We start from the raw sequence: 20,602 nt of genomic DNA, 5'->3' as shown, positions 1-20,602 counted from the left end.
CAATGCAGCTGACTCCCTCTCTTGCTTCAAAATGCAGGTTTTCAGGGAGCATCTTCCTACAGCAGACCCCTCGCCAGCGCACTTCCCAGCAGTACTTTGGCAGATTGGTGCCCCAGATTACAGGACCTCGTGGTCGCTAGCCTAGCCCCCAGGACCAAGACGGCTTACGAAGGGGCGTTTTTGTCTTATCGTTCTTTTTTGGGACAACAATGGGAAGTACTTTGGGCACAGGAGGATGGCTTTGCAGCCTATTTAGAATGGATGCATAAGGAAGGGCGCTCGGTGGCAGCGGCAAACAGACATAGGGCAGCGGTGTCATTCTTCGCTCAGGCTAGGGGCTTCCGGGATCCCACTAATACCTTTATGATACGTAAGGCTTTGAGGGGATGGCGCCGTATACAGGGCCACCATAAGGATAAGAGAAAGCCCATAGGATTAGCCCGGCTGACAGCTTTACTGGCCACGCTGGACAATGTTTGTAGCTCGGAGTGGGAGGTGTTTCTTTTTAGGGCAGCATTCTCTTTGGCATTCTATGGGGCGCTGAGAATTAGCGAACTTGTGGCAGGTTCTAAGTCAGACCTACTGGGCGGCTTGCAAAGGGCTAGTGTGACGATAAGGGAGGACACCATGTGGGTGACGATTCCGAAGTCAAAGACCGACCAGGAGTCTAGGGGCCACACCATAGTTCTCCAACGGGCCCCCGCCAACCCTTGCTGCCCAGTGAGGCACGTGGAATTATTGCACGGACTGCTGGTGGGCTCAGCGGGCAGGGCACTGCTCTGTCACGCCGATGGGAGCCCCTTGACCAGATATCAATTCAGGAAGGTATTGGAGATGGGGGTTAGGAAAGCAGGTCTTGACCCTAAAGAGTTTGGCTCTCATTCCTTTAGGATTGGGGCAGCAACTGAGGCGGTGGCGGGGGGCCTCCCAGTGGAGAGAGTGAAGACAATTGGGAGATGGTCCTCAGAATGCTACAAACGTTATGTACGGATTGACATGCTATGATTACATGTCGCTCACGCTTGGTTTGTTTCCGCTCTCTTACAGTTTCTCAGACCTGTTACGCAGGGGAGGAATTTGTCGTCGGGCATCGGCAACATACATCAGCACGGAGCGGCACCCAGGAAACGATGAAGAACAGTGTTTGGATTGTGGGTCACTCATATGTAAAACGAGCAGAATGTGTCTTTATGTCAGGTGACAGGAGGAAAAGGGTGGCACAACTAGGGTTGGACATCACGTTCTTTGGCAGAGGGGGGTTGTGTTTGCACGAGTTTAGGGGATTCTTCCAGGGGCTTTTAGCACGCCGGCAATCTCCACCGTCAGTGGTGATACTTCACCTTGGGGAGAATGATTTGGCAACACTGGGTAGGCGCATTCTGATTGAGGAGATTATCTCAACGGCGGGTTGGATGGCTAGGACCTGCCCCGGTTGCACACTAGTATGGTCACAACTCATACCTCGGCTACAGTGGCGGGGGGGACATTCGGTCAGGGCGTTGAATCACTCGGTAAAGAGGATCAACACACGGTTGGATAGGTTGTTTCGTGCCCCCTTGTTGCAGTCAATACCTCATGGGTGCATCTGGGGCGACAAGTATTACTTGAAGGACGGAGTTCATTTAACAGAGGAGGGTAATGTCTTGTGGTCTGACAATATCTGGGCCTGGCTAGAGGGTTTTGAAAGTAGGAGGGTTTCCTTAGGTAGGGGCTAGAGGGGGGAGGCCAGATCGTCGGTTAACAATGCTGGCCTGTGGCGGTAAGGTCATTATCGGTGAGCACATATTTGAGGTCTGAGGGGGCGGGCATCATCCTATGGAGGTTCCCGCCCAGGGGGAGGGGCCTGCGGGCCACTCCCAGAACTCCAGGGGCAAGGTAATAGGCAAAGGAGCGCGGGTAGGAGTAGTTCACGCTTTCCTTAGGCTGGTAGCCACCCCGCGCGCGTGGACTCATGACGCCACCGGCGCAGAGTAAGGGCCCTCCTTTAGTGGGTAAATGGAGTTCAGGGCGTAGACCGGGCAATTCCCGGGGTAACACTGCGCATGCGCACATCTATAGGGGAGGCGCAGCTTGTAGGACCTGACACCGGTAGTGACCCTGCCATATGGCCAGAAATGTACAAAAATCAAGTTTAGGATGTTTAGTCTAAGTTAGGAAACAACATGTATTAGAGTTTTGTTAAGGTCGGGCTCTCAAACTTGTTGAAGAATTGTGTATCTAAATGTCCTGCTGATTTTTGTATTAATTGTTGATTATGCAATTGAAAAACCTTTTTAATTTCATACTTTAATAAATACGGCCGGGCGACTAGCGCCCGCCTTCCAAAAAGTAAAGACGTCTCGTGTCCACGTTCCTGGGTATTGGGTGCCGGATTGGGGGGGAGGCGGCAGCTAGTCGCTGACCATGTGGGTTTTTAGCTTAAGTGTGTGTAGATGAACTGCAAGGTGTGTAAGTATGTGTTCATGGAGTGCTTCAAGTGTAAAATCTGTATGATTTGTGCAGTTAAAGTGCTAATTTTGCCTACGAGAAAGAAAAGTACTACAGAAGAATTATAAAGGATTGGCACATGACGCCTTTGCTGATGACACAGTTGGCTAATTTGTAAAGCACTGGTGTATTAAGTTGCAGAGTGTGGTTGAACTTGGTTAGTAGACTTGGTGCCTGTTTCTGTGTCCTGCTGAAGACAAGGACGGCTTGATACCACTGTCAAAGCCCAGTTTAATGAGAAAAGCATCCATGGAAGAAGAAGTGTTGATTCGAAAATGGTACTCCTCCAATTTCTCTGCACTTGCTACAAATGCAGAGTATCCATTATAGCACAGAACAGAGTGTTAAAGTCGGGATGGAAGAGGATGAAAATGGGAAGTTTACTTATGGAGAGAACTGAGAAATGTCCTGTGTGCAGACACCAGTGTTGGACGATTGAATACATTTAAATAATGCCTCTAGACTGCTATTTGTGCCTCAGTGGCCTAATGGATAAGGCACTGGCCTCCTAAGCCAGGGATTGTGGGTTCGAGTCCCATCTGAGGTGCAAACCAAAGTTCACTCTTACTTTTCCAGAAAAATAAGTATATTTATTACATGCTTCCTCTCAGATGTTTATGAGGTATTAGGAACTTTGAAATGGTACCATTTTACTTCTGTACTCTTCAGAGTCATGTTGATGTTCTGAAACTACAAAGTCAATTTTTAAACACCTATCTTTGTCAGATGCATTTTTGACCCGGCAGAAGATATTCCTTTGGAAAAAATGATTTGAATTGGATTGGTGTAACTGTTGTTTCTAGAGGTGGTGAAAGGCTTTCAGGCACTTGAATAGGGCAAGTCAGGATTCATGAAACGTATACAACCTTTGAGTGTGTGTAAATTGGAATATCCAGGAAGGAGCAGTTTGTACTACTTTCAAAACAGTTTCTCTCCACTTCTGGAAACATCCAGAGCTATATAAAGCATACTCTGAGCTTTAATCTCATGAAGAAAGAGGTTTAAATGCAAAAAAGAAAACAATAGCTTATCGTACTGGTGACATTCTCATTATATAAATTCCAAAAAAGTGATTTAATTGAAAGGAGCTGAAAAAACCCCACAATGGTTTGTAAACCTAAATAACTATAAATAATATATTTTCCATCCTTGCATACCACCTACAGTATATATATAAACGCAGCAGGACACATGACCGCGTGGCCTAAAGGATAAGGCATCTGACTTCGAATCAGAAGATTGAGGGTTCGAGTCCCTTCGTGGTCGGTTTTTGCCAATGGTCACACAATTCAGGTTTCCATTCAGAATGGAAGCAGGCTCTTCCAATACTGTCAAAGCCATCATGTTCTCATTCCTAATTAATAATAAAGTGGAGTACATACTGCACAGTCATTTAGATTGCATCTACAGTCTAAAATCTAGTGCATTTAAGTGGCATTAAAAAGTGCTTCTATGTAACAGTAAAAAAAAAAAAAAAAAAAAAAGTGCTTCTATGTACACGCACTGAATATGTACTAGGTTTGCAGAATTTTGACTTCACAGAATGGGTTTTTAGCTTAAATGTGTGTAGATGAACTGCAAGGTGTGTAAGTATGTGTTCATGGAGTGCTTCAAGTGTAAAATCTGTATGATTTGTGCAGTTAAAGTGCTAATTTTGCCTACGAGAAAGAAAAGTACTACAGAAGAATTATAAAGGATTGGCACATTGGCTGCCTTTGCTGATGACACAGTTGGCTAATTTGTAAAGCACTGGTCTATTAAGTTGCAGAGTGTGGTTGAACTTGGTTAGTAGACTTGGTGCCTGTTTCTGTGTCCTCCTGAAGACAAGGACGGCTTGATACCACTGTCAAAGCCCAGTTTAATGAGAAAAGCATCCATGGAAGAAGAAGTGTTGATTCGAAAATGGTACTCCTCCAATTTCTCTGCACTTGCTACAAATGCAGAGTCTCCATTATAGCACAGAACAGAGTGTTAAAGTCGGGGATGGAAGAGGATGAAAATGGGAAGTTTACCTATGGAGAGTACTGAGAAATATCCTGTGTGCAGACACCAGTGTTGGACGATTGAATACATTTAAATAATGCCTCTAGATCGCTGGCATTTATCTGTGCATCAGTGGCCTAATGGATAAGGCACTGGCCTCCTACGCCAGGGATTCTGGGTTCGAGTCCCATCTGAGGTGCAAACCAATGTTCACTCTTACTTTTCCAGAAAAATAAGTATATTTATTACATGCTTCCTTTCAGATGTTTATGAGGTATTAGGAACTTTGAAATGGTACCATTTTACTTCTGTACTCTTCAGAGTCATGTTGGTGTTCTGAAACTACAAAGTCGATTTTTAAACACCTATCTTTGTCAGATGCATTTTTGACCCGGCAGAAGATATTCCTTTGGAAAAAATGATTTGAATTGGATTGGTGTAACTGTTGTTTCTAGAGGTGGTGAAAGGCTTTCAGGCACTTGAATAGGGCAAGTCAGGATTCATGAAACGTATAGAACCTTTGAGTGTGTGTAAATTGGAATATCCAGGAAGGAGCAGTTTGTACTACTTTCAAAACAGTTTCTCTCCACTTCTGGAAACATCCAGAGCTATATAAAGCATACTCTGAGCTTTAATCTCATGAAGAAAGAGGTTTAAATGCAAAAAAGAAAACAATAGCTTATCGTACTGGTGACATTCTCATTATATAAATTCCAAAAAAGTGATTTAATTGAAAGGAGCTGAAAAAACCCCACAATGGTTTGTAAACCTAAATAACTATAAATAATATATTTTCCATCCTTGCATACCACCTACAGTATAAAAATAAACGCAACAGGACACATGACCGCGTGGACTAATGGATAAGACGTCTGACTTCGAATCAGAAGATTGAGGGTTCGAGTCCCTTAGTGGTCCGTTTTTGCCAAATGTCACACAATTCAGGTTTCCAGTCAGAATGGAAGCAGGCTCTTCCAATAGTCTTATAGCCATCATGTTCTCATTCCTAATTAATAATAAAGTGGAGTACATACTGCACAGTCATTTAGATTGCATCTTCAGTCTAAAATCTAGTGCATTTAAGTGGCATTAAAAAGTGCTTCTATGTACACGCACTGAATATGTACTAGGTTTGCAGAATTTTGACTTGACAGAATGGGTTTTTAGCTCAAGTGTGTGTAGATGAACTGCAAGGTGTGTAAGTATGTGTTCATGGAGTGCTTCAAGTGTAAAATCTGTATGATTTGTGCAGTTAAAGTGCTAATTTTGCCTACGAGAAAGAAAAGTACTACAGAAGAATTATAAAGGATTGGCACATTGGCTGCCTTTGCTGATGACACAGTTGGCTAATTTGTAAAGCACTGGTCTATTAAGTTGCAGAGTGTGGTTGAACTTGGTTAGTAGACTTGGTGCCTGTTTCTGTGTCCTCCTGAAGACAAGGACGGCTTGATACCACTGTCAAAGCCCAGTTTAATGAGAAAAGCATTCATGGAAGAAGAAGTGTTGATTCGAAAATGGTTCTCCTCCAATTTCTCTGCACTTGCTACAAATGCAGAGTCTCCATTATAGCACAGAACAGAGTGTTAAAGTCGGGGATGGAAGAGGATGAAAATGGGAAGTTTACTTATGGAGAGAACTGAGAAATATCCTGTGTGCAGACACCAGTGTTGGACGATTGAATACATTTAAATAATGCCTCTAGATCGCTGGCATTTATCTGTGCATCAGTGGCCTAATGGATAAGGCACTGGCCTCCTGAGCCAGGGATTCTGGGTTCGAGTCCCATCTGAGGTGCAAACCAATGTTCACTCTTACTTTTCCAGAAAAATAAGTATATTTATTACATGCTTCCTCTCAGATGTTTATGAGGTATTAGGAACTTTGAAATGGTACCATTTTACTTCTGTACTCTTCAGAGTCATGTTGATGTTCTGAAACTACAAAGTCAATTTTTAAACACCTATCTTTGTCAGATGCATTTTTGACCCGGCAGAAGATATTCCTTTGGAAAAAATGATTTGAATTGGATTGGTGTAACTGTTGTTTCTAGAGGTGGTGAAAGGCTTTCAGGCACTTGAATAGGGCAAGTCAGGATTCATGAAACGTATACAACCTTTGAGTGTGTGTAAATTGGAATATACAGGAAGGAGCAGTTTGTACTACTTTCAAAACAGTTTCTCTCCACTTCTGGAAACATCCAGAGCTATATAAAGCATACTCTGAGCTTTAATCTCATGAAGAAAGAGGTTTAAATGCAAAAAAGAAAACAATAGCTTATCGTACTGGTGACATTCTCATTATATAAATTCCAAATAAGTGATTTAATTGAAAGGAGCTGAAAAAACCCCACAATGGTTTGTAAACCTAAATAACTATAAATAATATATTTTCCATCCTTGCATACCACCTACAGTATATAAATAAACGCAGCAGGACACATGACCGCGTGGCCTAATGGATAAGGCGTCTGACTTCGAATCAGAAGATTGAGGGTCCGAGTCCCTTCGTGGTCGGTTTTTGCCAATGGTCACACAATTCAGGTTTCCATTCAGAATGGAAGCAGGCTCTTCCAATACTCTCATAGCCATCATGTTCTCATTCCTAATTAATAATAAAGTGGAGTACATACTGCACAGTCATTTAGATTGCATCTTCAGTCTAAAATCTAGTGCATTTAAGTGGCATTAAAAAGTGCTTCTATGTACACGCACTGAATATGTACTAGGTTTGCAGAATGTTGACTTCACAGAATGGGTTTTTAGCTTAAGTGTGTGTAGATGAACTGCAAGGTGTGTAAGTATGTGTTCATGGAGTGCTTCAAGTGTAAAATCTGTATGATTTGTGCAGTTAAAGTGCTAATTTTGCCTACGAGAAAGAAAAGTACTACAGAAGAATTATAAAGGATTGGCACATTGGCTGCCTTTGCTGATGACACAGTTGGCTAATTTGTAAAGCACTGGTGTATTAAGTTGCAGAGTGTGGTTGAACTTGGTTAGTAGACTTGGTGTCTGTTTCTGTGTCCTGCTGAAGACAAGGACGGCTTGATACCACTGTCAAAGCCCAGTTTAATGAGAAAAGCATCCATGGAAGAAGAAGTGTTGATTCGAAAATGGTACTCCTCCAATTTCTCTGCACTTGCTACAAATGCAGAGTATCCATTATAGCACAGAACAGAGTGTTAAAGTCGGGATGGAAGAGGATGAAAATGGGAAGTTTACTTATGGAGAGAACTGAGAAATGTCCTGTGTGCAGACACCAGTGTTGGACGATTAAATACATTTAAATAATGCCTCTAGATTGCTAATATTTATCTGTGCCTCAGTGGCCTAATGGATAGGGCACTTGGCCTCCTAAGCCAGGGATTGTGGGTTCGAGTCACATGTGAGGTGCAAACCAAAGTTCACTCTTACTTTTCCAGAAAAATAAGTATATTTATGACATGCTTCCTCTCAGATGTTTATGAGGTATTAGGAACTTTGAAATGGTACCATTTTACTTCTGTACTCTTCAGAGTCATGTTGATGTTCTGAAACTACAAAGTCAATTTTTAAACACCTATCTTTGTCAGATGCATTTTTGACCCGGCAGAAGATATTCCTTTGGAAAAAATGATTTGAATTGGATTGGTGTAACTGTTGTTTCTAGAGGTGGTGAAAGGCTTTCAGGCACTTGAATAGGGCAAGTCAGGATTCATGAAACGTATACAACCTTTGAGTGTGTGTAAATTGGAATATCCAGGAAGGAGCAGTTTGTACTACTTTCAAAACAGTTTCTCTCCACTTCTGGAAACATCCAGAGCTATATAAAGCATACTCTGAGCTTTAATCTCATGAAGAAAGAGGTTTAAATGCAAAAAAGAAAACAATAGCTTATCGTACTGGTGACATTCTCATTATATAAATTCCAAAAAAGTGATTTAATTGAAAGGAGCTGAAAAACCCCCTCAATGGTTTGTAAACCTAAATAACTATAAATAATATATTTTCCACCCTTGCATACCACCTACAGTATATAAATAAACGCAGCAGGACACGTGGCCTAATGGATAAGGCGTCTGACTTCGAATCAGAAGATTGAGGGTCCGAGTCCCTTCGTGGTCGGTTTTTGCCAATGGTCACACAATTCAGGTTTCCATTCAGAATGGAAGCAGGCTCTTCCAATACTCTCATAGCCATCATGTTCTCATTCCTAATTAATAATAAAGTGGAGTACATACTGCACAGTCATTTAGATTGCATCTTCAGTCTAAAATCTAGTGCATTTAAGTGGCATTAAAAAGTGCTTCTATGTACACGCACTGAATATGTACTAGGTTTGCAGAATTTTGACTTGACAGAATGGGTTTTTAGCTTAAGTGTGTGTAGATGAACTGCAAGGTGTGTAAGTATGTGTTCATGGAGTGCTTCAAGTGTAAAATCTGTATGATTTGTGCATTTAAAGTGCTCATTTTGCCTACGAGAAAGAAAAGTACTACAGAAGAATTATAAAGGATTGGCACATTGGCTGCCTTTGCTGATGACACAGTTGGCTAATTTGTAAATCATTGGTCTATTAAGTTGCAGAGTGTTGTTGAAAATTGGTTAGTAGACTTGGTGCCTGTTTCTGTGTCCTGCTGAAGACAAGGACGGCTTGATACCACTGTCAAAGCCCAGTTTAATGAGAAAAGCATCCATGGAAGAAGAAGTGTTGATTCGAAAATGGTACTCCTCCAATTTCTCTGCACTTGCTACAAATGCAGAGTATCCATTATAGCACAGAACAGAGTGTTAAAGTCGGGATGGAAGAGGATGAAAATGGGAAGTTTACTTATGGAGAGAACTGAGAAATGTCCTGTGTGCAGACACCAGTGTTGGACGATTGAATACATTTAAATAATGCCTCTAGATCACTGGCATTTATCTGTGCATCAGTGGCCTAATGGATAAGGCACTGGCCTCCTAAGCCAGGGATTCTGGGTTCGAGTCCCATCTGAGGTGCAAACCAATGTTCACTCTTACTTTTCCAGAAAAATAAGTATATTTATTACATGCTTCCTCTCAGATGTTTATGAGGTATTAGGAACTTTGAAATGGTACCATTTTACTTCTGTACTCTTCAGAGTCATGTTGATGTTCTGAAACTACAAAGTCGATTTTTAAACACCTATCTTTGTCAGATGCATTTTTGACCCGGCAGAAGATATTCCTTTGCAAAAAATGATTTGAATTGGATTTTTGTAACTGTTGTTTCTAGAGGTGGTGAAAGGCTTTCAGGCACTTGAATAGGGCAAGTCAGGATTCATGAAACGTATACAACCTTTGAGTGTGTGTAAATTGGAATATCCAGGAAGGAGCAGTTTGTACTACTTTCAAAACAGTTTCTCTCCACTTCTGGAAACATCCAGAGCTATATAAAGCATACTCTGAGCTTTAATCTCATGAAGAAAGAGGTTTAAATGCAAAAAAGAAAACAATAGCTTATCGTACTGGTGACATTCTCATTATATAAATTCCAAAAAAGTGATTTAATTGAAAGGAGCTGAAAAAACCCCACAATGGTTTGTAAACCTAAATAACTATAAATAATATATTTTCCATCCTTGCATACCACCTACAGTATATAAATAAACGCAGCAGGACACATGACCGCGTGGCCTAATGGATAAGGCGTCTGACTTCGAATCAGAAGATTGGGGGTCCGAGTCCCTTCGTGGTCGGTTTTTGCCAATGGTCACACAATTCAGGTTTCCATTCAGAATGGAAGCAGGCTCTTCCAATACTCTCATAGCCATCATGTTCTCATTCCTAATTAATAATAAAGTGAAGTACATACTGCACAGTCATTTAGATTGCATCTTCAGTCTAAAATCTAGTGCATTTAAGTGGCATTAAAAAGTGCTTCTATGTACACGCACTGAATATGTACTAGGTTTGCAGAATTCTGACTTGACAGAATGGGTTTTTAGCTTAAGTGTGTGTAGATGAACTGCAAGGTGTGTAAGTATGTGTTCATGGAGTGCTTCAAGTGTAAAATCTGTATGATTTGTGCAGTTAAAGTGCTAATTTTGCCTACGAGAAAGAAAAGTACTACAGAAGAATTATAAAGGATTGGCACATTGGCTGCCTTTGCTGATGACACAGTTGGCTAATTTGTAAAGCACTGGTCTATTAAGTTGCAGAGTGTGGTTGAACTTGGTTAGTAGACTTGGTGCCTGTTTCTGTGTCCTGCTGAAGACAAGGACGGCTTGATACCACTGTCAAAGCCCAGTTTAATGAGAAAAGCATCCATGGAAGAAGAAGTGTTGATTCGAAAATGGTACTCCTCCAATTTCTCTGCACTTGCTACAAATGCAGAGTATCCATTATAGCACAGAACAGAGTGTTAAAGTCGGGATGGAAGAGGATGAAAATGGGAAGTTTACTTATGGAGAGAACTGAGAAATGTCCTGTGTGCAGACACCAGTGTTGGACGATTGAATACATTTAAATAATGCCTCTAGATTGCTAGTATTTATCTGTGCCTCAGTGGCCTAATGGATAAGGCACTGGCCTCCTAAGCCAGGGATTGTGGGTTCGAGTCCCATCTGAGGTGCAAACCAAAGTTCACTCTTACTTTTCCAGAAAAATAAGTATATTTATTACATGCTTCCTCTCAGATGTTTATGAGGTATTAGGAACTTTGAAATGGTACCATTTTACTTCTGTACTCTTCAGAGTCATGTTGATGTTCTGAAACTACAAAGTCAATTTTTAAACACCTATCTTTGTCAGATGCATTTTTGACCCGGCAGAAGATATTCCTTTGGAAAAAATGATTTGAATTGGATTGGTGTAACTGTTGTTTCTAGAGGTGGTGAAAGGCTTTCAGGCACTTGAATAGGGCAAGTCAGGATTCATGAAACGTATACAACCTTTGAGTGTGTGTAAATTGGAATATACAGGAAGGAGCAGTTTGTACTACTTTCAAAACAGTTTCTCTCCACTTCTGGAAACATCCAGAGCTATATAAAGCATACTCTGAGCTTTAATCTCATGAAGAAAGAGGTTTAAATGCAAAAAAGAAAACAATAGCTTATCGTACTGGTGACATTCTCATTATATAAATTCCAAATAAGTGATTTAATTGAAAGGAGCTGAAAAAACCCCACAATGGTTTGTAAACCTAAATAACTATAAATAATATATTTTCCATCCTTGCATACCACCTACAGTATATAAATAAACGCAGCAGGACACATGACCGCGTGGCCTAATGGATAAGGCGTCTGACTTCGAATCAGAAGATTGAGGGTCCGAGTCCCTTCGTGGTCGGTTTTTGCCAATGGTCACACAATTCAGGTTTCCATTCAGAATGGAAGCAGGCTCTTCCAATACTCTCATAGCCATCATGTTCTCATTCCTAATTAATAATAAAGTGGGGTACATACTGCACAGTCATTTAGATTGCATCTTCAGTTTAAAATCTAGTGCATTTAAGTGGCATTAAAAAGTGCTTCTATGTACACGCACTGCATATGTACTAGGTTTGCAGAATGTTGACTTCACAGAATGGGTTTTTAGCTTAAGTGTGTGTAGATGAACTGCAAGGTGTGTAAGTATGTGTTCATGGAGTGCTTCAAGTGTAAAATCTGTATGATTTGTGCAGTTAAAGTGCTAATTTTGCCTACGAGAAAGAAAAGTACTACAGAAGAATTATAAAGGATTGGCACATTGGCTGCCTTTGCTGATGACACAGTTGGCTAATTTGTAAAGCACTGGTGTATTAAGTTGCAGAGTGTGGTTGAACTTGGTTAGTAGACTTGGTGTCTGTTTCTGTGTCCTGCTGAAGACAAGGATGGCTTGATACCACTGTCAAAGCCCAGTTTAATGAGAAAAGCATCCATGGAAGAAGAAGTGTTGATTCGAAAATGGTACTCCTCCAATTTCTCTGCACTTGCTACAAATGCAGAGTATTCATTATAGCACAGAACAGAGTGTTAAAGTCGGGATGGAAGAGGATGAAAATGGGAAGTTTACTTATGGAGAGAACTGAGAAATGTCCTGTGTGCAGACACCAGTGTTGGACGATTGAATACATTTAAATAATGCCTCTAGATTGCTAATATTTATCTGTGCCTCAGTGGCCTAATGGATAGGGCACTTGGCCTCCTAAGCCAGGGATTGTGGGTTCGAGTCACATGTGAGGTGCAAACCAAAGTTCACTCTTACTTTTCCAGAAAAATAAGTATATTTATGACATGCTTCCTCTCAGATGTTTATGAGGTATTAGGAACTTTGAAATGGTACCATTTTACTTCTGTACTCTTCAGAGTCATGTTGATGTTCTGAAACTACAAAGTCAATTTTTAAACACCTATCTTTGTCAGATGCATTTTTGACCCGGCAGAAGATATTCCTTTGGAAAAAATGATTTGAATTGGATTGGTATAACTGTTGTTTCTAGAGGTGGTGAAAGGCTTTCAGGCACTTGAATAGGGCAAGTCAGGATTCATGAAACGTATACAACCTTTGAGTGTGTGTAAATTGGAATATCCAGGAAGGAGCAGTTTGTACTACTTTCAAAACAGTTTCTCTCCACCTCTGGAAACATCCAGAGCTATATAAAGCATACTCTGAGCTTTAATCTCATGAAGAAAGAGGTTTAAATGCAAAAAAGAAAACAATAGCTTATCGTACTGGTGACATTCTCATTATATAAATTCCAAAAAAGTGATTTAATTGAAAGGAGCTGAAAAACCCCCACAATGGTTTGTAAACCTAAATAACTATAAATAATATATTTTCCATCCTTGCATACCACCTACAGTATATAAATAAACGCAGCAGGACACATGACCGCGTGGCCTAATGGATAAGGCGTCTGACTTCGAATCAGAAGATTGAGGGTCCGAGTCCCTTCGTGGTCGGTTTTTGCCAATGGTCACACAATTCAGGTTTCCATTCAGAATGGAAGCAGGCTCTTCCAATACTCTCATAGCCATCATGTTCTCATTCCTAATTAATAATAAAGTGGAGTACATACTGCACAGTCATTTAGATTGCATTTTCAGTCTAAAATCTAGTGCATTTAAGTGGCATTAAAAAGTGCTTCTATGTACACGCACTGAATATGTACTAGGTTTGCAGAATTTTGACTTGACAGAATGGGTTTTTAGCTTAAGTGTGTGTAGATGAACTGCAAGGTGTGTAAGTATGTGTTCATGGAGTGCTTCAAGTGTAAAATCTGTATGATTTGTGCATTTAAAGTGCTCATTTTGCCTACGAGAAAGAAAAGTACTACAGAAGAATTATAAAGGATTGGCACATTGGCTGCCTTTGCTGATGACACAGTTGGCTAATTTGTAAAGCATTGGTCTATTAAGTTGCAGAGTGTTGTTGAAAATTGGTTAGTAGACTTGGTGCCTGTTTCTGTGTCCTGCTGAAGACAAGGACGGCTTGATACCACTGTCAAAGCCCAGTTTAATGAGAAAAGCATCCATGGAAGAAGAAGTGTTGATTCGAAAATGGTACTCCTCCAATTTCTCTGCACTTGCTACAAATGCAGAGTATCCATTATAGCACAGAACAGAGTGTTAAAGTCGGGATGGAAGAGGATGAAAATGGGAAGTTTACTTATGGAGAGAACTGAGAAATGTCCTGTGTGCAGACACCAGTGTTGGACGATTGAATACATTTAAATAATGCCTCTAGATCACTGGCATTTATCTGTGCATAAGTGGCCTCATGGATAAGGCACTGGCCTCCTAAGCCAGGGATTCTGGCTTCGAGTCCCATCTGAGGTGCAAACCAATGTTCACTCTTACTTTTCCAGAAAAATAAGTATATCTATTACATGCTTCCTCTCAGATGTTTATGAGGTATTAGGAACTTTGAAATGGTACCATTTTACTTCTGTACTCTTCAGAGTCATGTTGATGTTCTGAAACTACAAAGTCGATTTTTAAACACCTATCTTTGTCAGATGCATTTTTGACCCGGCAGAAGATATTCCTTTGCAAAAAATGATTTGAATTGGATTTTTGTAACTGTTGTTTCTAGAGGTGGTGAAAGGCTTTCAGGCACTTGAATAGGGCAAGTCAGGATTCATGAAACGTATACAACCTTTGAGTGTGTGTAAATTGGAATATCCAGGAAGGAGCAGTTTGTACTACTTTCAAAACAGTTTCTCTCCACTTCTGGAAACATCCAGAGCTATATAAAGCATACTCTGAGCTTTAATCTCATGAAGAAAGAGGTTTAAATGCAAAAAAGAAAACAATAGCTTATCGTACTGGTGACATTCTCATTATATAAATTCCAAAAAAGTGATTTAATTGAAAGGAGCTGAAAAAACCCCACAATGGTTTGTAAACCTAAATAACTATAAATAATATATTTTCCATCCTTGCATACCACCTACAGTATATAAATAAACGCAGCAGGACACATGACCGCGTGGCCTAATGGATAAGGCGTCTGACTTCGAATCAGAAGATTGGGGGTCCGAGTCCCTTCGTGGTCGGTTTTTGCCAATGGTCACACAATTCAGGTTTCCATTCAGAATGGAAGCAGGCTCTTCCAATACTCTCATAGCCATCATGTTCTCATTCCTAATTAATAATAAAGTGGAGTACATACTGCACAGTCATTTAGATTGCATCTTCAGTCTAAAATCTAGTGCATTTAAGTGGCATTAAAAAGTGCTTCTATGTACATGCACTGAATATGTACTAGGTTTGCAGAATTCTGACTTGACAGAATGGGTTTTTAGCTTAAGTGTGTGTAGATGAACTGCAAGGTGTGTAAGTATGTGTTCATGGAGTGCTTCAAGTGTAAAATCTGTATGATTTGTGCAGTTAAAGTGCTAATTTTGCCTACGAGAAAGAAAAGTACTACAGAAGAATTATAAAGGATTGGCACATTGGCTGCCTTTGCTGATGACACAGTTGGCTAATTTGTAAAGCACTGGTCTATTAAGTTGCAGAGTGTGGTTGAACTTGGTTAGTAGACTTGGTGCCTGTTTCTGTGTCCTGCTGAAGACAAGGATGGCTTGATACCACTGTCAAAGCCCAGTTTAATGAGAAAAGCATCCATGGAAGAAGAAGTGTTGATTCGAAAATGGTACTCCTCCAATTTCTCTGCACTTGCTACAAATGCAGAGTATCCATTATAGCACAGAACAGAGTGTTAAAGTCGGGATGGAAGAGGATGAAAATGGGAAGTTTACTTATGGAGAGAACTGAGAAATGTCCTGTGTGCAGACACCAGTGTTGGACGATTGAATACATTTAAATAATACCTCTAGATTGCTAGTATTTATCTGTGCCTCAGTGGCCTAATGGATAAGGCACTGGCCTCCTAAGCCAGGGATTCTGGGTTCGAGTCCCATCTGAGGTGCAAACCAAAGTTCACTCTTACTTTTCCAGAAAAATAAGTATATTTATTACATGCTTCCTCTCAGATGTTTATGAGGTATTAGGAACTTTGAAATGGTACCATTTTACTTCTGTACTCTTCAGATTCATGTTGATGTTCTGAAACTACAAAGTCAATTTTTAAACACCTATCTTTGTCAGATGCATTTTTGACCCGGCAGAAGATATTACTTTGGAAAAAATGATTTGAATTGGATTGGTGTAACTGTTGTTTCTAGAGGTGGTGAAAGGCTTTCAGGCACTTGAATAGGGCAAGTCAGGATTCATGAAACGTATACAACCTTTGAGTGTGTGTAAATTGGAATATACAGGAAGGAGCAGTTTGTACTACTTTCAAAACAGTTTCTCTCCACTTCTGGAAACATCCAGAGCTATATAAAGCATACTCTGAGCTTTAATCTCATGAAGAAAGAGGTTTAAATGCAAAAAAGAAAACAATAGCTTATCGTACTGGTGACATTCTCATTATATAAATTCCAAAAAAGTGATTTAATTGAAAGGAGCTGAAAAAACCCCACAATGGTTTGTAAACCTAAATAACTATAAATAATATATTTTCCATCCTTGCATACCACCTGCAGTATATAAATAAACACAGCAGGACACAAGACTGCGTGGCCTATACGATAAGGCGTCTGACTTCGAATCAGAAGATTGAGGGTTCGAGTCCCTTCGTGGTCGGTTTTTGCCAATGGTCACACAATTCAGGTTTCCATTCAGAATGGAAGCAGGCTCTTCCAATACTCTCATAGCCATCATGTTCTCATTCCTAATTAATAATAAAGTGGAGTACATACTGCACAGTCATTTAGATTGCATCTTCAGTCTAAAATCTAGTGCATTTAAGTGGCATTAAAAAGTGCTTCTATGTACACGCACTGAATATGTACTAGGTTTGCAGAATGTTGACTTCACAGAATGGGTTTTTAGCTTAAGTGTGTGTAGATGAACTGCAAGGTGTGTAAGTATGTGTTCATGGAGTGCTTCAAGTGTAAAATCTGTATGATTTGTGCAGTTAAAGTGCTAATTTTGCCTACGAGAAAGAAAAGTACTACAGAAGAATTATAAAGGATTGGCACATTGGCTGCCTTTGCTGATGACACAGTTGGCTAATTTGTAAAGCACTGGTGTATTAAGTTGCAGAGTGTGGTTGAACTTGGTTAGTAGACTTGGTGCCTGTTTCTGTGTCCTGCTGAAGACAAGGACGGCTTGATACCACTGTCAAAGCCCAGTTTAATGAGAAAAGCATCCATGGAAGAAGAAGTGTTGATTCGAAAATGGTACTCCTCCAATTTCTCTGCACTTGCTACAAATGCAGAGTATCCATTATAGCACAGAACAGAGTGTTAAAGTCGGGATGGAAGAGGATGAAAATGGGAAGTTTACTTATGGAGAGAACTGAGAAATGTCCTGTGTGCAGACACCAGTGTTGGACGATTGAATACATTTAAATAATGCCTCTAGACTTTTAGTATTTATCTGTGCCTCAGTGGCCTAATGGATAAGGCACTGGCCTCCTAAGCCAGGGATTGTGGGTTCGAGTCCCATCTGAGGTGCAAACCAAAGTTCACTCTTACTTTTTCAGAAAAATAAGTATATTTATTACATGCTTCCTCTCAGATGTTTATGAGGTATTAGGAACTTTGAAATGGTACCATTTTACTTCTGTACTCTTCAGAGTCATGTTGATGTTCTGAAACTACAAAGTCAATTTTTAAACACCTATCTTTGTCAGATGCATTTTTGACCCGGCAGAAGATATTCCTTTGGAAAAAATGATTTGAATTGGATTGGTGTAACTGTTGTTTCTAGAGGTGGTGAAAGGCTTTCAGGCACTTGAATAGGGCAAGTCAGGATTCATGAAACGTATACAACCTTTGAGTGTGTGTAAATTGGAATATCCAGGAAGGAGCAGTTTGTACTACTTTCAAAACAGTTTCTCTCCACTTCTGGAAACATCCAGAGCTATATAAAGCATACTCTGAGCTTTAATCTCATGAAGAAAGAGGTTTAAATGCAAAAAAGAAAACAATAGCTTATCGTACTGGTGACATTCTCATTATATAAATTCCAAAAAAGTGATTTAATTGAAAGGAGCTGAAAAAACCCCACAATGGTTTGTAAACCTAAATAACTATAAATAATATATTTTCCATCCTTGCATACCACCTACAGTATATAAATAAACGCAGCAGGACACATGACCGCGTGGCCTAATGGATAAGGCGTCTGACTTCGAATCAGAAGATTGAGGGTCCGAGTCCCTTCGTGGTCGGTTTTTGCCAATGGTCACACAATTCAGGTTTCCATTCAGAATGGAAGCAGGCTCTTCCAATACTCTCATAGCCATCATGTTCTCATTCCTAATTAATAATAAAGTGGAGTACATACTGCACAGTCATTTAGATTGCATCTTCAGTCTAAAAACTAGTGCATTTAAGTGGCATTAAAAAGTGCTTCTATGTACACGCACTGAATATGTACTAGGTTTGCAGAATTTTGACTTGACAGAATGGGTTTTTAGCTTAAGTGTGTGTAGATTAACTGCAAGGTGTGTAAGTATGTGTTCATGGAGTGCTTCAAGTGTAAAATCTGTACGATTTGTGCAGTTAAAGTGCTAATTTTGCCTACGAGAAAGAAAAGTACTACAGAAGAATTATAAAGGATTGGCACATTGGCTGCCTTTGCTGATGACACAGTTGGCTAATTTGTAAAGCATTGGTCTATTAAGTTGCAGAGTGTGGTTGAACTTGGTTAGTAGACTTGGTGCCTGTTTCTGTGTCCTGCTGAAGACAAGGACGGCTTGATACCACTGTCAAAGCCCAGTTTAATGAGAAAAGCATCCATGGAAGAAGAAGTGTTGATTCGAAAATGGTACTCCTCCAATTTCTCTGCACTTGCTACAAATGCAGAGTCTCCATTATAGCACAGAACAGAGTGTTAAAGTCGGGGATGGAAGAGGATGAAAATGGGAAGTTTACTTATGGAGAGTACTGAGAAATATCCTGTGTGCAGACACCAGTGTTGGACGATTGAATACATTTAAATAATGCCTCTAGATCGCTGGCATTTATCTGTGCATCAGTGGCCTAATGGATAAGGCACTGGCCTCCTAAGCCAGGGATTGTGGGTTCGAGTCCCATCTGAGGTGCAAACCAATGTTCACTCTTACTTTTCCAGAAAAATAAGTATATTTATTACATGCTTCCTCTCAGATGTTTATGAGGTATTAGGAACTTTGAAATGGTACCATTTTACTTCTGTACTCTTCAGAGTCATGTTGGTGTTCTGAAACTACAAAGTCGATTTTTAAACACCTATCTTTGTCAGATGCATTTTTGACCCGGCAGAAGATATTCCTTTGGAAAAAATGATTTGAATTGGATTGGTGTAACTGTTGTTTCTAGAGGTGGTGAAAGGCTTTCAGGCACTTGAATAGGGCAAGTCAGGATTCATGAAACGTATAGAACCTTTGAGTGTGTGTAAATTGGAATATCCAGGAAGGAGCAGTTTGTACTACTTTCAAAACAGTTTCTCTCCACTTCTGGAAACATCCAGAGCTATATAAAGCATACTCTGAGCTTTAATCTCATGAAGAAAGAGGTTTAAATGCAAAAAAGAAAACAATAGCTTATCGTACTGGTGACATTCTCATTATATAAATTCCAAAAAAGTGATTTAATTGAAAGGAGCTGAAAAAACCCCACAATGGTTTGTAAACCTAAATAACTATAAATAATATATTTTCCATCCTTGCATACCACCTACAGTATAAAAATAAACGCAACAGGACACATGACCGCGTGGCCTAATGGATAAGACGTCTGACTTCGAATCAGAAGATTGAGGGTTCGAGTCCCTTAGTGGTCCGTTTTTGCCAAACGTCACACAATTCAGGTTTCCATTCAGAATGGAAGCAGGCTCTTCCAATAGTCTTATAGCCATCATGTTCTCATTCCTAATTAATAATAAAGTGGAGTACATACTGCACAGTCATTTAGATTGCATCTTCAGTCTAAAATCTAGTGCATTTAAGTGGCATTAAAAAGTGCTTCTATGTACACGCACTGAATATGTACTAGGTTTGCAGAATTTTGACTTGACAGAATGGGTTTTTAGCTCAAGTGTGTGTAGATGAACTGCAAGGTGTGTAAGTATGTGTTCATGGAGTGCTTCAAGTGTAAAATCTGTATGATTTGTGCAGTTAAAGTGCTAATTTTGCCTACGAGAAAGAAAAGTACTACAGAAGAATTATAAAGGATTGGCACATTGGCTGCCTTTGCTGATGACACAGTTGGCTAATTTGTAAAGCACTGGTCTATTAAGTTGCAGAGTGTGGTTGAACTTGGTTAGTAGACTTGGTGCCTGTTTCTGTGTCCTCCTGAAGACAAGGACGGCTTGATACCACTGTCAAAGCCCAGTTTAATGAGAAAAGCATTCATGGAAGAAGAAGTGTTGATTCGAAAATGGTTCTCCTCCAATTTCTCTGCACTTGCTACAAATGCAGAGTCTCCATTATAGCATAGAACAGAGTGTTAAAGTCGGGGATGGAAGAGGATGAAAATGGGAAGTTTACTTATGGAGAGAACTGAGAAATATCCTGTGTGCAGACACCAGTGTTGGACGATTGAATACATTTAAATAATGCCTCTAGATCGCTGGCATTTATCTGTGCATCAGTGGCCTAATGGATAAGGCACTGGCCTCCTGAGCCAGGGATTCTGGGTTCGAGTCCCATCT

General features: G+C 40.2%; 13 non-coding genes across 13 annotated transcripts; all 13 read left to right on the top strand.

Moving 5' to 3' along the window:
- The first annotated feature begins 2,961 nt into the window (after positions 1 to 2,961).
- Positions 2,962 to 3,034, top strand: TRNAR-CCU (transfer RNA arginine (anticodon CCU)). The gene has a single exon. It is a non-coding gene; the product is annotated as a tRNA-Arg (tRNA).
- Positions 3,035 to 3,680: 646 nt separating this feature from the next.
- On the top strand, positions 3,681 to 3,753 carry TRNAR-UCG (transfer RNA arginine (anticodon UCG)). Its single transcript has one exon. It is a non-coding gene; the product is annotated as a tRNA-Arg (tRNA).
- Positions 3,754 to 6,910: 3,157 nt separating this feature from the next.
- TRNAR-UCG (transfer RNA arginine (anticodon UCG)) lies at positions 6,911 to 6,983 on the top strand. The gene has a single exon. It is a non-coding gene; the product is annotated as a tRNA-Arg (tRNA).
- A 3,109-nt stretch (positions 6,984 to 10,092) lies between these two features.
- TRNAR-UCG (transfer RNA arginine (anticodon UCG)) lies at positions 10,093 to 10,165 on the top strand. The gene has a single exon. It is a non-coding gene; the product is annotated as a tRNA-Arg (tRNA).
- An 802-nt stretch (positions 10,166 to 10,967) lies between these two features.
- On the top strand, positions 10,968 to 11,040 carry TRNAR-CCU (transfer RNA arginine (anticodon CCU)). The gene has a single exon. It is a non-coding gene; the product is annotated as a tRNA-Arg (tRNA).
- A 646-nt stretch (positions 11,041 to 11,686) lies between these two features.
- TRNAR-UCG (transfer RNA arginine (anticodon UCG)) lies at positions 11,687 to 11,759 on the top strand. The gene has a single exon. It is a non-coding gene; the product is annotated as a tRNA-Arg (tRNA).
- A 1,522-nt stretch (positions 11,760 to 13,281) lies between these two features.
- TRNAR-UCG (transfer RNA arginine (anticodon UCG)) lies at positions 13,282 to 13,354 on the top strand. Its single transcript has one exon. It is a non-coding gene; the product is annotated as a tRNA-Arg (tRNA).
- A 1,522-nt stretch (positions 13,355 to 14,876) lies between these two features.
- Positions 14,877 to 14,949, top strand: TRNAR-UCG (transfer RNA arginine (anticodon UCG)). The gene has a single exon. It is a non-coding gene; the product is annotated as a tRNA-Arg (tRNA).
- Positions 14,950 to 15,751: 802 nt separating this feature from the next.
- On the top strand, positions 15,752 to 15,824 carry TRNAR-CCU (transfer RNA arginine (anticodon CCU)). The gene has a single exon. It is a non-coding gene; the product is annotated as a tRNA-Arg (tRNA).
- Positions 15,825 to 16,470: 646 nt separating this feature from the next.
- TRNAR-UCG (transfer RNA arginine (anticodon UCG)) lies at positions 16,471 to 16,543 on the top strand. Its single transcript has one exon. It is a non-coding gene; the product is annotated as a tRNA-Arg (tRNA).
- Positions 16,544 to 17,345: 802 nt separating this feature from the next.
- On the top strand, positions 17,346 to 17,418 carry TRNAR-CCU (transfer RNA arginine (anticodon CCU)). Its single transcript has one exon. It is a non-coding gene; the product is annotated as a tRNA-Arg (tRNA).
- A 646-nt stretch (positions 17,419 to 18,064) lies between these two features.
- On the top strand, positions 18,065 to 18,137 carry TRNAR-UCG (transfer RNA arginine (anticodon UCG)). Its single transcript has one exon. It is a non-coding gene; the product is annotated as a tRNA-Arg (tRNA).
- An 803-nt stretch (positions 18,138 to 18,940) lies between these two features.
- TRNAR-CCU (transfer RNA arginine (anticodon CCU)) lies at positions 18,941 to 19,013 on the top strand. Its single transcript has one exon. It is a non-coding gene; the product is annotated as a tRNA-Arg (tRNA).
- The last annotated feature ends 1,589 nt before the right edge of the window (positions 19,014 to 20,602 follow it).

Source organism: Lissotriton helveticus, chromosome 5_1 (assembly GCF_964261635.1).
Source record: "Lissotriton helveticus chromosome 5_1, aLisHel1.1, whole genome shotgun sequence".
Taxonomy (NCBI): domain Eukaryota; kingdom Metazoa; phylum Chordata; class Amphibia; order Caudata; family Salamandridae; genus Lissotriton; species Lissotriton helveticus.
Note: the sequence above shows the minus strand (reverse complement) of the source record. Positions and strands in the feature narration are given on the sequence as shown.